The sequence below is a fragment of the Egretta garzetta genome, unplaced genomic scaffold (assembly GCF_000687185.1).
Source record: "Egretta garzetta isolate BGI_Z169 unplaced genomic scaffold, ASM68718v1 scaffold371, whole genome shotgun sequence".
In the NCBI taxonomy this organism is placed as follows: domain Eukaryota; kingdom Metazoa; phylum Chordata; class Aves; order Pelecaniformes; family Ardeidae; genus Egretta; species Egretta garzetta.
This window is the reverse complement of record NW_009258616.1, coordinates 1585933-1598648: the sequence shown is the minus strand read 5'-3', so window position 1 is coordinate 1598648 and position 12716 is coordinate 1585933.

Here is a 12716-nt window from a genome sequence, read left to right as displayed (position 1 = left end):
AGTAAATTGAAGTGGCAGAACTTCTGAAAAATAATCAAAATAGCATTTGCTCATAGGAAAACTATCAGAATAATTTTGGCTTTATCTGCTTGCAGATAGAAGAGAATAAAAACCAGGCGTTTTTCCCCTTTCAGTTCAGCCTATTTTTTCTTCTGCCTGCCATCCTCCTGTGCAAGAGCACCGTAAATATCATCCCTTTTCAGAACTCCCAATTTCACTAATACGCAAGAACCAGGAATATCCAAGGATGAGACAGGCATACTAAAATAATTCGTATCCCTCTTCTCATACAATGCAATTGCTGTGGTTGCTGAAGAAACCTGAAGAGATGTCTTACATCATTTTGCATCTTTGCATACATACACAAATTGTTCAAACTTACGTGTACAGCTGCAGTAAGCATATTAAGTATTATGGACATCTGTGCATACAATTTCAGTGCAAAAATCCTGCATCTGTCAGATTAATTTTTCGATTTTGCAGGTGAGTATATGCATAGAGAGATGTGAATACAGGTAAACATAAGGATTAATTGGATATGCATGCATATAGTTGAGACAGCTGGATGCTTATGGGTAGTACAGTTGCAGGACAGTGTGTGCAATTGTAGGTTAATCTTTGAGTCTAGAAATTTTTGTCTGTTTTGCACATGAAACAGCCTAGGACTTCATTTTCTAAGGAAGTATTCTATATTTTCTAAGTGTTATTCTTTGTGTTACAGTTAAAAACATGATCGTTCGGATCTGATTTTCTTTTAGTCTATTGGGTTTTGTCAGCTCTGTCAAGGAAAGAGTCAGGTATTGTGAAGAATAGGAAACGCTTTCCTTCAAATGGGCGTGTACAAAGTGTTGGAGATTGGAGTCACAAAGGATTAAGTGGCACAGAAATTCTTTTCAGTGTGGAGTGCAGTTTGCTCCTTGATTAGGCAATACTGGAACAGAGAAGGTTAAGCCAGCAGTAAACACACAGGAAGGTTGCCGTAGATGGAGGGTTTCATATAAAGGAAAGCAAGAAAACATGCAACACTTGCGCTGCCAGAGCCTTTAACTGAAGGAAATAGGAAGCTTTAGATTTCTGCTCAGTTCTGGAGACTTGCTGAATTGCACCTTATTCTGGAACACAACAGCAATTTCAGTGTATTTAAAAGGAAAGCTACATGCTGAAAGGTAAGTGCATCTTGGCTTCAACCTGTGAAACAATACCTGTGTAGCTGTAAAACCCACAGGGACTTCTCAGCCAGCTCCTCGTGCCCCACTGGCTCTCTGGCATGAAGCAGGCAGGCTCAGAAGATCCTCCTGCTCTGAAGGGGGCACAGGTTGGTTCTGTGCCCATGGGGTGCAAAAGATGCACGTTCTTTGTTTTCCAGGAGGTGTGACAGTATGGTTACTGAGTTCCCCCTTAATGGATTTAAATTGCGACCAACCGTATGCTTTGTTACTCAGCCTGTGGGATAGGCAACCTCGTGTTCAATGGGACTTCACAGCAAAGCACTGACCAGTGAGAAATGTTGATTTTCTGATAGAGGAGTAAGCACCCTCCTTTTGCCCAAGGTAAAAGCTGCTGAAACGCTTCGGCACTGTGCATGTAGGTTGTCCAGCACATCTCAGCAGCTCTCCCTTCCTCACAGCTGTCAGGTGTTTCGGCACAGACAGCAGCTCTTCAGGTGCAGTAGTTCAGCCATTCGTTGTCAGATGAGTTTATTGCAAGATCAGGCTGGGCCTTTTAGCAGCAAAGCTGCTCGCATACCTGCTTCTAGGGTATGGAGCTCTGGGCTGAACTTGCAATTCTCACTCAGTGAAGATCAAAACAGCTCTAGGAAGCTAGCAGCCCGCCCCAGGCTCTTGCAAACTTTGCATTCCACAAAAGCACCAAGAAGTGTCCCAGTTTGGGGGTGTGGCTGGGCTTTTCCTGGCAGAGGCTCCATAACCCACTTCTGCCTGGCAAAATCTCTGGAACTGCAGCAGAACCTGCTACTCCTGTAAAGCCCTGCTTCAGCCACTGCCGTGTAACCAAAACGATGCTTCTCTGACTTTCAACCTAGGAACCTGCTTTGCTTAGGCAGAAAGCTTGAGAATGGAAAGGCTGGAAGACTCCTCCCACCCACCCTTCACCTCACTTCCTCTCTCTACAAAGCTAACACTCTTCATATAGTGTTTCAACAGATCAAGAAGAATCTGTCCCCCAAACCTCCAACGTAGCTTACAAAATGGTAAGACATTCTTGGCTGGGGTCAAAATAACATAGCTTACTATGTTACGTATGTTACTAAGCTACTTTTTTTTTTTTCTTTTATAATCCTAGACAGATACCATGTTATTTTTGTAGCATTCAGTGAGTGGTAGTACAGCTAGCATTCTCTGAAAGCTTAAAAACTGCTTTCTGCAGTTTAGTGCCTGTCTACAAACCGGTGGTCCTGCACGCGGGATATGTGTCTCCTGCAAACAGACAGAAGAAATTTTGCATACACACATCAGTCTCTATCAAACAAGAAGCAATGATGCGAAAGAACAAAACAAACCCACACCAAAACAAACCCACCATAAAATGTTCTGCATAATTATGCTGGGGATGGGAACAACATAATAAGCTGTGTAAATTTCTCGGGCTAGGGAACAGTTCCAGAAAAACACGTTTAACCTTCCCCAGCAACACGGTTAACCTTCAAAGATTGCTAGAAAGAAAATTGAACTTTATGGGTACCATATACTTTGAACTAAGGAATTCTGTTTAAAACAAAATATTAATATCATGTTAATAGACTCCAGCATAATGCAAACAACTTTTAGCTGCTACACCTTTACCAGTGTAAGAAACATACTATCAAAAAATTTGAGTAAAAAGTCCCTGTTCAGCTGCTGTCTTCACCGGTGCTGACAGAACTGTAAATGCCTTTGGTTGTATGTCCGCACAGAGGCACTAAGATTCTTTACAGCAAGTTTAGAGGTTCCATGCTTGTCTGGGTGAACTCAGCCATGTTCAGATGTGGACGGAAACAGAAAGAAATTAAATGCTTGGGTTTGTGGGGTTTTTGCATGCCAGGCTACACATTGGCATTGTGGAAAAATGTATCTGTAGTGGCCAAAATCTTAGTTACTGGTAGGTCAACACAGCAGACAAATTAGTGTATTTGATACAGTTTTAAGGGGTGATGTGACTTACAAGCTCTACATGAGGCTATGAATTCTCTGTGTCTTTTCTACAGTCCAACTGTTATGAATGCAAAGCCTGAAAGATTCCATGTAGAATAGAAGCGAGCATTGAAATAAAGCAGGTTGTTCACATTTCCTACACCTGTTCAGCATATATAAGCTGGACTAGATGACCTCTAAAGGTCCCTTCCAACCCAAAACATTCTATGATTCTATGATATATACATTTGTTCCTTACATGTAATTATCAGGGTATTGTCTTTTTAAATACACGTAGCAAGGTATTTTTAATTATACGTGTATTCATCCATGCACAATGAGAGTAGGTGGAGGAGGAAAATACAACAATTACAGGATGTCTTACAAAAAGAAGTCATAAACCTTGATTTTTAAAATACCATCTCAAACATGCACTCACCTTTATTTCATTTGCAATTGTTAACCCAGTCCTATGCTTTTGTTGTACGTGATCATCATTAGAGAGCAATGCTGCAGCGCTAGGTCCCCAGGACTGAGAGCTCAAATGAGACTGTGACAACTGGTGCTCACAGAATAGGGGATTAGTTGTTATCTCTCCTCAGCCTTAAGCTGAATAATTGAGGCTTGCCTGTTTGTTTGTTTGGGCACACTGCTGGTTTCATCTGCAGGAATATCAGATGTTATGGATGACTATCTTGGTTTTCAAGATGTAGTGATTTCTCTGTAAATGTGTGCCTTCTCATTAGCAGACAAAGATAGCATGATGATACTGGGCACACGTGAAAGCTGTAGAGGGTACAAGTGAGGGAAGTCAAATTATAAGAAATGTTGAGTGTTACTGAAATCCAGTAAGATAAAAGGTATGTAATAACTGCTGTGCTCTGAAGTTATGCAAAAATATGATAAATCTCATTCAGTTAAAAAACCCAAAGACATCAATTGATAAAAGAAGTTTAAAAGGAGCTTCTGAACACCCTTTCTACCCTCTTGAACACATTTTAAACAGGTCTGGAATGCTGGGTTTTCTTCAGCTCTATACATAAACATTTCTTACTTTTCCAGCATAAATAGCTACAAACAAATAAATAGAGACAATGAAAGGTATGTGAGAGCTTAAGACTCACAAAATTCAAATACTGTGCAGAAACATAAAAGAAGCTCAATGAGTAGTATTTCTTTAGATGTATCTATATGAGTGGGTTTGCATGAAGTTAAAGTATGAGCTGTGTATTGATAAGTATTATTTGGATGAGTCATACTATATTTCTGCCCCTTACTTGGGTGAATATATTCAAGGTTTTAGTGCAAATATTTCAGTTTAAATTTACCTTTACAGGGATATTCCTGCAGCTGTTTTTACAGATATTGCAAAGGAACCAATTTGCTAGAATATTCATGAAATGCAAAAATAAGATGCATAACTAAGTTTTAGTAATTTTCTTCTGACCAATACACATGAAAAAGTATGTATTTGAACAAACACATATGCACTGCACAAGGATAAAAGCAACACTGAAATTACAAAGATTAAGAAATTAAAATTACACATAAGGATTTTCCGAGGATTTTCCAATTATTTGCGCTGGTTTATCTTGTGATAACAATAACAAAAGGAATCCTCTTTCCATTGACTTCCTTTACCTTTTTATTATCTTACTGTCTGTAAGACCTTTTCCCCTGAAGAACAGCTTTTTTTTTTTTTAATTATGAGTACAAAATTGGCAGATGAGTCTTCAGCTTACAAACAGCTTGTGACTGTAGAAAAAGAAAAACAAAACAGAAATCAACTGCAATGCCAAGAAGACATTTACTTTATTTTTGTTTTAAAAATTAATAACAAAACAGTAAACCTGGTTATCTTAGGCAGTCTAGTGTCTCCGTGTCCTAAGAGCCTTCTGGCTGATGAGGAAATACAGAAAACTTTAACTTGTCAATTACCAACCATTTCAACTTCAGTTTAAAAACCATTTCACGTAGTTGTTTTTACTAGTACACTGTTCCTCCTTCAGCTCCAGATGAAATGGTGTAAAGGGATTGAAGGCAAGATTCAATTTCAGTAGCACAGTCTCTGTGTGATAGGACGAGGTGAAATGGCCTCAAGTTGTGCCACGGCAGGTTTAGATTAGATACCAGAAAAAATTTCTCACCAAAAGGGTTGTTAAGCCCTTGGAACAGGCTGCCCAGGGAAGTGGTTGAGTCCCCATCCCTGGAGGTATTTAAAAGATGGATAGACGAGGTGCTTAGGGACATGGTTTAGTGGTGGGATGGCAGGGTTAGGTTAACGGTTGGACTTGATGATCTTAAAGGTCTTTTCCAACCTAAACGACTCTATGATTCTATATAGGTATATAAATCACATATGTAAATCTTTGCTAAAGAACTGGAACACAATTATTTCAACATTTGCTAGGAAGAGTGCTCATTTAGCTTTATTATTGAAAACTATTATTATTGCTGTTTGGAAGAGCAATGCAGAAAAATGCCCACAGGCCAGTGATGACCAAGTTACTGCTTGAGGTTATTACCTGCTATGGAACAGTTGCATAAATCACACAAATGATCAGCTAGGTGCAGAGACTTACATAAATAAATCTGTAGAGTTGTATAATATGTAAAGCATAACACAATGGAACTGAATTTTGCTGTTATATCTTGTGATTGGGTTTATTTACTGCTTGGCATCTGGCTGGTTTTTGAGAAGGTAGTAGTTGATAAGTACCATCTTAAAAGGAGAAGTAGACGAATAGAGTCAACAAGCTAAACAAGAACAAGATTTCAAGCAGATCCTGATTATATCGAAACTAGCTGATCTACAGATAAGGATGAAATTAGCTAGCATTGTTCTATACTTCCGTCCTTCATTTAGCAATTTGCAGATAGTCTTCCTTGCAGTCCTAGTGGCAACTTCTGCACACTTTAGGCCAACAATATAAATCTTAAGCAGCAATCCAACTCATGTTCTCCATGTGACAGGATAAATTGCAATGCTCTGAATAACACCACTGGAAGATGTGGCCTCTGACCTGAGAAGCTTATCATCAGGGAAGTATGTGATGATCTAAACTAGGAAATAAATTAAAATGGCATTTCCATTATATATTGGGGACTAGCAATAAAGCATCTAGGGTCTTACAAAGCTTCTTAATTCCACTGAAATATGATGATCCTCATGATATTGCTTGTTAACATTACTCCAGGGCCATGGTTTTCTTCTTAAGAATTTATTACTTTTCTGCGTCTACATAATTAGAGGAAAAATAGGAATTGGCTTTTAAATGTTATTGTCAAATCCCATACTCACAAATTTTTAATTTTAATTCAGGGTGATTATTCATACATCCTGAAGAGCTTGTATGTAGAATTGCACCAAACTGAAAGTGCTGTGAAGGCCATGTTCGGAATATTGCAGGTACAACATGACTGGAGCCCTCAGCACAAGAAGGACTGGAACTGTTGGAGCAGGTCCAGAGGCGGGCTACAAAAATGATCCAAGGGCTGGAGCACCTCTCTTATGAGGACAGGCTGAGAGAATTGGGGTGGTTCAGCCTGGAGAAGAGAAGGCTGCGGGGAGACCTGATTGTGGCCTTTCAGTACTTAAAGGGAGCCTATAGGAAAGACGGAAAAAAATAGGGCCAGCTGTGACAGGACAAGGGCTAATGGTTTTAAACTGAAGCAGGGTAGGTTTAGACTGGATATAAGGAAGAAATTCTTTACAACGAGGGTAGCGAAACACTGGCATGGGTTGCCCAGAGAGGTAGTGGAAGCCCCATCCCTGGAAACATTCAAGGCCAGGTTGGATGGGGCTCTGAGCAACCTGATCTGGTTAGCGGTGTCCCTGCTCACTGCAGGGGGTTTGGACTAGATGACCTCTAGGGGTCCCTTCCAACCCAAAGCATTCTATGATTCCATGACTGGAAAGGGTTAAGAGGGGGAAAAAAAATCATGCAAGTTTTTTGAAAGCGAAGATACAACCAGTGTGTCAAGACATGTTTACTCCACAGATTACTGGGTGCTTGAGTACACACTAGAGAAATACCTGTTCCAACTTGCTTTTCACTTCTCTTTTTTTTTAAGCATTCACTTTCAGAGAGTGGAAGTGGGTTACATAGACTATGGTCTAATTTGGTGTGGCCGTTCTTAGAAGGAATTCTGCTATGTACTCAAGGTGGTCAGGGGCTGTAGCATATGATGTGTGAAGAGAGGCTAAGAAACTGATTTTGTTTTGCCTAAAGAAGACAAAGACTATAGGGGCTTCTTACTGCAGTCTTCAACTCTGTAGGTATTTGCACAGAAGCTGGAGCCAAATTCTCCTCGGTGATGCATGGTGAAAATTGATGGACACAAGTTGCAGCAGTGAAAATTCTAATTAAATGCAAGAAAATAATTCCTCTCAGTATTCCCATTTGCAGATGCTCACGCTATTCAGAGGCACATCACCCCTTTGGCATATTGCCTGCTTAAGGATCTTCAGCAGTCACGTCCCTGTGAGAATAGGACTGTACTGGCCAACCACTTCAGCAGAGCTGGAGCAAGTAATTTTGCATGCCCGATACCATCTGGGCTAACTCCAGGCATATGAAGTAGAATTCAAAAACGAACAGAGAAGGATAACAGCAACTAAGTTGATGCAAAGGCATCACAGAGGTCATGCATTACTTATGCAAGGGTTTTCCAGTGTAGAAGAGATCCAGGAGAGAATCATGCAATTTACAGTAAAGGTGAACAGGAAATGACTTTTCGTTATTTCTCTTAATACCAGGCTGGGGGACTTGAATGAATGAAGAGTTCATTGGTAAAAAGAATGTCTTCACAAAATACCTAATTAAATTTAATAATTCATAGCAAGATGTTGTGGTTGCTGAGGTATGAAAGATCCCAATAACCAAACACCTACATTGATGAAAGTGAAGATCTATGAAATACCATTAGACACAAAGAAATAGATGCAACTTCTGGTTTAGAAAGATCCTTTTCTGCAAAATCCCCAAACCTGGTAGGATATACCAAGCAAAAAAACCACCTTGTACTTGCCCTATTCCTAAACTTGTCCCTAAACTCTTCCCCTAGGTATTTGGCAGTACACAGTCAGAAACGGTGTAGTGGAGTTTTGGTCTGACCCATGCCATAAGAAATATTATTCTTAACTTCAGAGTCATTAGAGAAGAGAGCAGAAAAATTTTGACTGGAGTACCATAGAATAAACATTTATATATTGTAACCCTGGTTTTGGATATATAAATATAGATGAAGATCTTGTCTGTAATGTTTTTGGACAGATAAACGTTATGGGTTCTTCAACTTTGCAGGTACAGACTAGAGAACAAATGCTAAGAATGTGGTTAAGGCCTGGATATTGCATGCATGCTGGCCAGCAAATTGTTAAATTAGCTAGGCTGTGAAGCTGCAAAAGATGACATTCATTAAAACTAATTTTGATAAGTAGTGGGGTATGTGAGAGGATCTGGCTGTAAAAAAAGCAGCTTTGCAGGGAAAAAAGGTACAAACCCATTTATTTGAAATTAAATGGAAAAAATAAGTAGGCCTGTTATTAAGTCTGGTTTTGCAAAGGGTGGATTTTTATACACAGGTGTAGTACTAAGACAAGTAAAAGGATAAATTAAATATAGAGAAAAGTGGAAATAAAATACCAGAAGTTCTCTATGTAGACTGAGATGCTATTTTATACTTGGTTTAACAGATGAAGAAAACACTTGATACCATCTTCCTGAAATTCAGATCTGGAGAAACTAATAGTTAAACTACAGATGACAACAATTACTGGAGTTATTGGAGGGATAAAAGCTAACCATAAGGGAGGGAGCAGTAGGCAGCCCTGCAATATCCAGTAGCACAGTAGTTACTAGTGATGTCCCTAAAAGAACTCGGCGCTGAACTTTAATATTGTCATTAATGGCCCTGGTAGAAATACAATAAAAATGTGGATTGTGTCTGTTGACAATATAAATCTATAACATTGTCAATACAGGGTAGGGTATCATATAAAAATCACTTGGTAAGACTGGATTGGTAGAAAAGGGATGATATTCAGTTACAGATAATGTAAAGTGATGCACCCTGGTACTGGTATCAAACTTCTGTTGAAAGCTAGAAATTTGCAAAGAACTAAGGTGGAAATGCACTGGGCTGTCCTACATAACAGCAGGGTTATAAATTACTGAAGCAGTTTAGCCAGAAGATGAGGTGACTGTTGAAAAGGTAACTCCAGCAGAAATAGAGAGGTTTCTACTCCCAGACACTGGTGATGCTGGTCTGGAATACTCAGTTTTGATTACCTATGTTGAAGATCAATAAATTCAAACTGAAGCAAATATATAAAATCCCTGCTGGGTGAATAAGGAAAGCAGGGGGCTTACCTTCTGCAAAGAACTAGAGCTTATTATCTGAGGCTAAACAAATCCAAAGGGCACGTGGTTATCAACATATTCAGTAGGAGGATGAAAACTGGAAGAAAAATTACCATTTAGGCTAGAAGCCAATGTTTGTACAAGAACAAAAAGGGAGAAAACAATTATAAATAAACTTGGGCTGGAAATGAGGCAAAAGGCACAGACTACTGGAACAATATATTTTGAGCCTATCTTTCCAGGAGAACGGTGGGGGGAGGGAAGGAAGTTATTTTAAGCTAAGGCCATGAACATTTTTGAAAGTGAATGCATTAAGTGCTACCTGTAGTAATAAAGAACTAAACTTTGTCGTGCAGGAGGTTCATTCTAATTTTGTGCTTCCTTAAAGCACTCTGAGCTAAGAATTTATAGGAATTTCCATCCCATATTCTGTTTATTTTACAGTGTATGTTTAAATTGGAGGCACTCTCATGAAAGTAACAATGCCTATTGCAAGCAGATGTGTTTTGCATATGAAATCTCTCTGCACACAACAATGCAAAACTAGATCATATTAAAATTGCCTGTTTTCAGTGGTTATAATCTCACTGAAATCTTAATGCAACAGTGAAAATAAGTTGTCTAAACTTGCACACTTATTTTCTTCCTGAATTATTTTGCTATCTTACTCCTTTGAATTAAGGAACTCCCACTATACGTTAGATGATGGAGCAGTGGAACACTTAAGGAGCCAACTCAATGATGTTAAGACAAACCCCTCAATGTACCAGGTATCACAGTCGCACATGCCGAGTTACCGGTGCAGTTCATGGGGGAGTACATGAAGCAACTGCAAGTTTGCAGTAGAATTCAATTTTACGGAGATGCAAATACTGCCTTTTTATATCTATTGGAGATGGCAGTGAAAGCCTTACAAAATATTGGAGTGAATCAGTATTGTGGGTAATATGCAGTTAGAGAAGAATATGCAGATCTCTCCCTGTATTTTTTTGGTTCCATGCCCCTTAGTTTGGAGGCCAAGACAACACAGTCTGCTACAACCATATGTATAATAAAATGTATTTATTATACATTATAAAACCAGTCAAAATTAAAAACTGGTTATAAATTAAAAGGAAATGGAAAATGCATTATTTTTTACTGGATTATATTCTTGGTTTTTAATATGATTTATAGTTCTGACTTCATGTGAAAAGTAAATCATAGGCACAGGATTGTCTCCTAGAAACATTTTAACCAGTTAAGGTAATAAAGAAATGCAGGACAAAAGTAGAACCTACTTTATTCTGTTATTTTGGAAATATGGAGACTGAAATAATGTTAGATTTCAAGCAAAAGAAAAGTTATTTCATATTCATCTTTTATGTGTCAAAAAAAAAGAGGAGTGAAGGCAATTCTAAGATCACGATGAAGCAATGGCAGTATCAAAGAGCGTAGAGAATGTATGCTTAAAAATAAAATGAGGTCCTGGACTTTCCAGGTTTTCTGTTTTAAAATTATTGCTTGACTAATCTGAATTCCTTCTATGAGTTCAGGTGACCTGTTTAGTGGATGAGGGAAAGGCTGTGGATGCTGTCTACCTGGACTTTAGTAAAGCTTTTGACACCGTTTCCCAGTGTTCTCCTGGAGAAACTGGCTGCCCATGGCCTGGACAGACATACTCTGCTGGGTAAAAAACTGGCTGGATGGCTGGCCCCAAAAGGTGGTTGTGAATGGAGTTAAATGCAGTTGGTGGCCAGTCACAAGTGGTGTTTCCCAGGGCTCAATTCTGGGGCCAGTTCTGTTTAACATCTTTATCAACAACGTGGACAAGGGGATTGAGTGTAGCCTCATCTGGTTTGCAGATGACACTAAGCTGGGTGGAAATCCCATGCAACGCTGCAGGTTTGGGGAAGAGTGGCTGGAAAGCTGCCTGGTGGAAAAAGACCTGGGGGTGTTGGTTGACAGATGGCTGAATATGAGCCAGCAGTGTGCCCAGGTGGCCAAGAAGGCCAATGACATCCTGGTTTGTATCAGGAATAGTGTGGCCAGCAGGAGTAGGGAAGTGATCGTGCCCCTGTACTCTACACTGGTGAGGCTGCACCTCGAATACTGTGTTCGGTTTTGGGCCCGTCACATCAAGAAAGATATTAAGGCACTGGAGCGGTGTCCAGAGGAGAGCAATGAAGCTGGTGAGGGATCTGGAGCACAAGCCTTATGAGAAGCAGCTGAGGGAACTGAGGGAACTTGTTTAGCTTGAAGAAGAGAAGGGTAAGGAGACATCACCCTCTACAACTGCCTGAAAGGAGGTTGTAGTGAGGTGGTTGTCTGTCTCTTCTCCCAAGTAACAAGTGATAGGACAAGAGGAAATGACCTCAGGTTGTGTCAGAGGAGGTTTAGATCGGATGTTAGGAAAAGTTTCTCCACCAAAAGGGTTGTCAAGCACTGGAACAGGCTGCCTAGGGAAGTGGTTGAATCCACATTGCTGGAGGTAGTTAAAAAATGGATAGATGATGTGCTCTTGCCTGCAGTCTTTCCAGAAAGACTTGACTGCCTTCAAAACTTTTGCTTCCTAGAAAATGTATGGTTTCACCTGTTTCTGAACCATATGTGCTTGACTTGTGAGGTTTTTAAATGTCTGGCTGCAGTGTGAGGGATGCAAAGCTGAAATGCAGGCCCTCAGTAATGCTGCTCAGCCTTCACCTCACGCTGAGGCTTTGCTTGTGTAGGCAGGACTCGCTTCCACAGCACCCTAAGCTTCTGCTTGTCGAGATCTCACAGGGCTTAAGTTTCTATCGCTACATGCACATGCCATCCCAGGTCATTAAGGCCTCAAAGTGCTCCGTTCTCAGCCTTCAGGAGGTGGACACACTTGAGCTTGTGTTCCTGTGGAGGCTTACTCCCTTTCTCATTCTTAAAATGCATTGGGAGGATCCAGCCTTGCACAAGACATAAATCGAGAAAAAGAGATTTAATCTTGTTTTACTGTTTTGGGTTTCCTGTTTGTTTGTTTGTTTTTTTGTCTAACAACCTGTTATTACAGGCTTGCTTTTTATGCAGAAATTTTGGGCCTAACACTAGTCTCTTGATTTGAGACTGCCCTCAGACTGCGCAGAGGCCACATTTTAAGGCATGTTTTTCATACTCTCCTCTTGGGAATACTCTGCTTAGAGCAACAGGGATTTAGTTTAGATCTTCATTAGGACCCAAGCTTTTATAAGTCAGTGGAATTCCCCTGACAGTG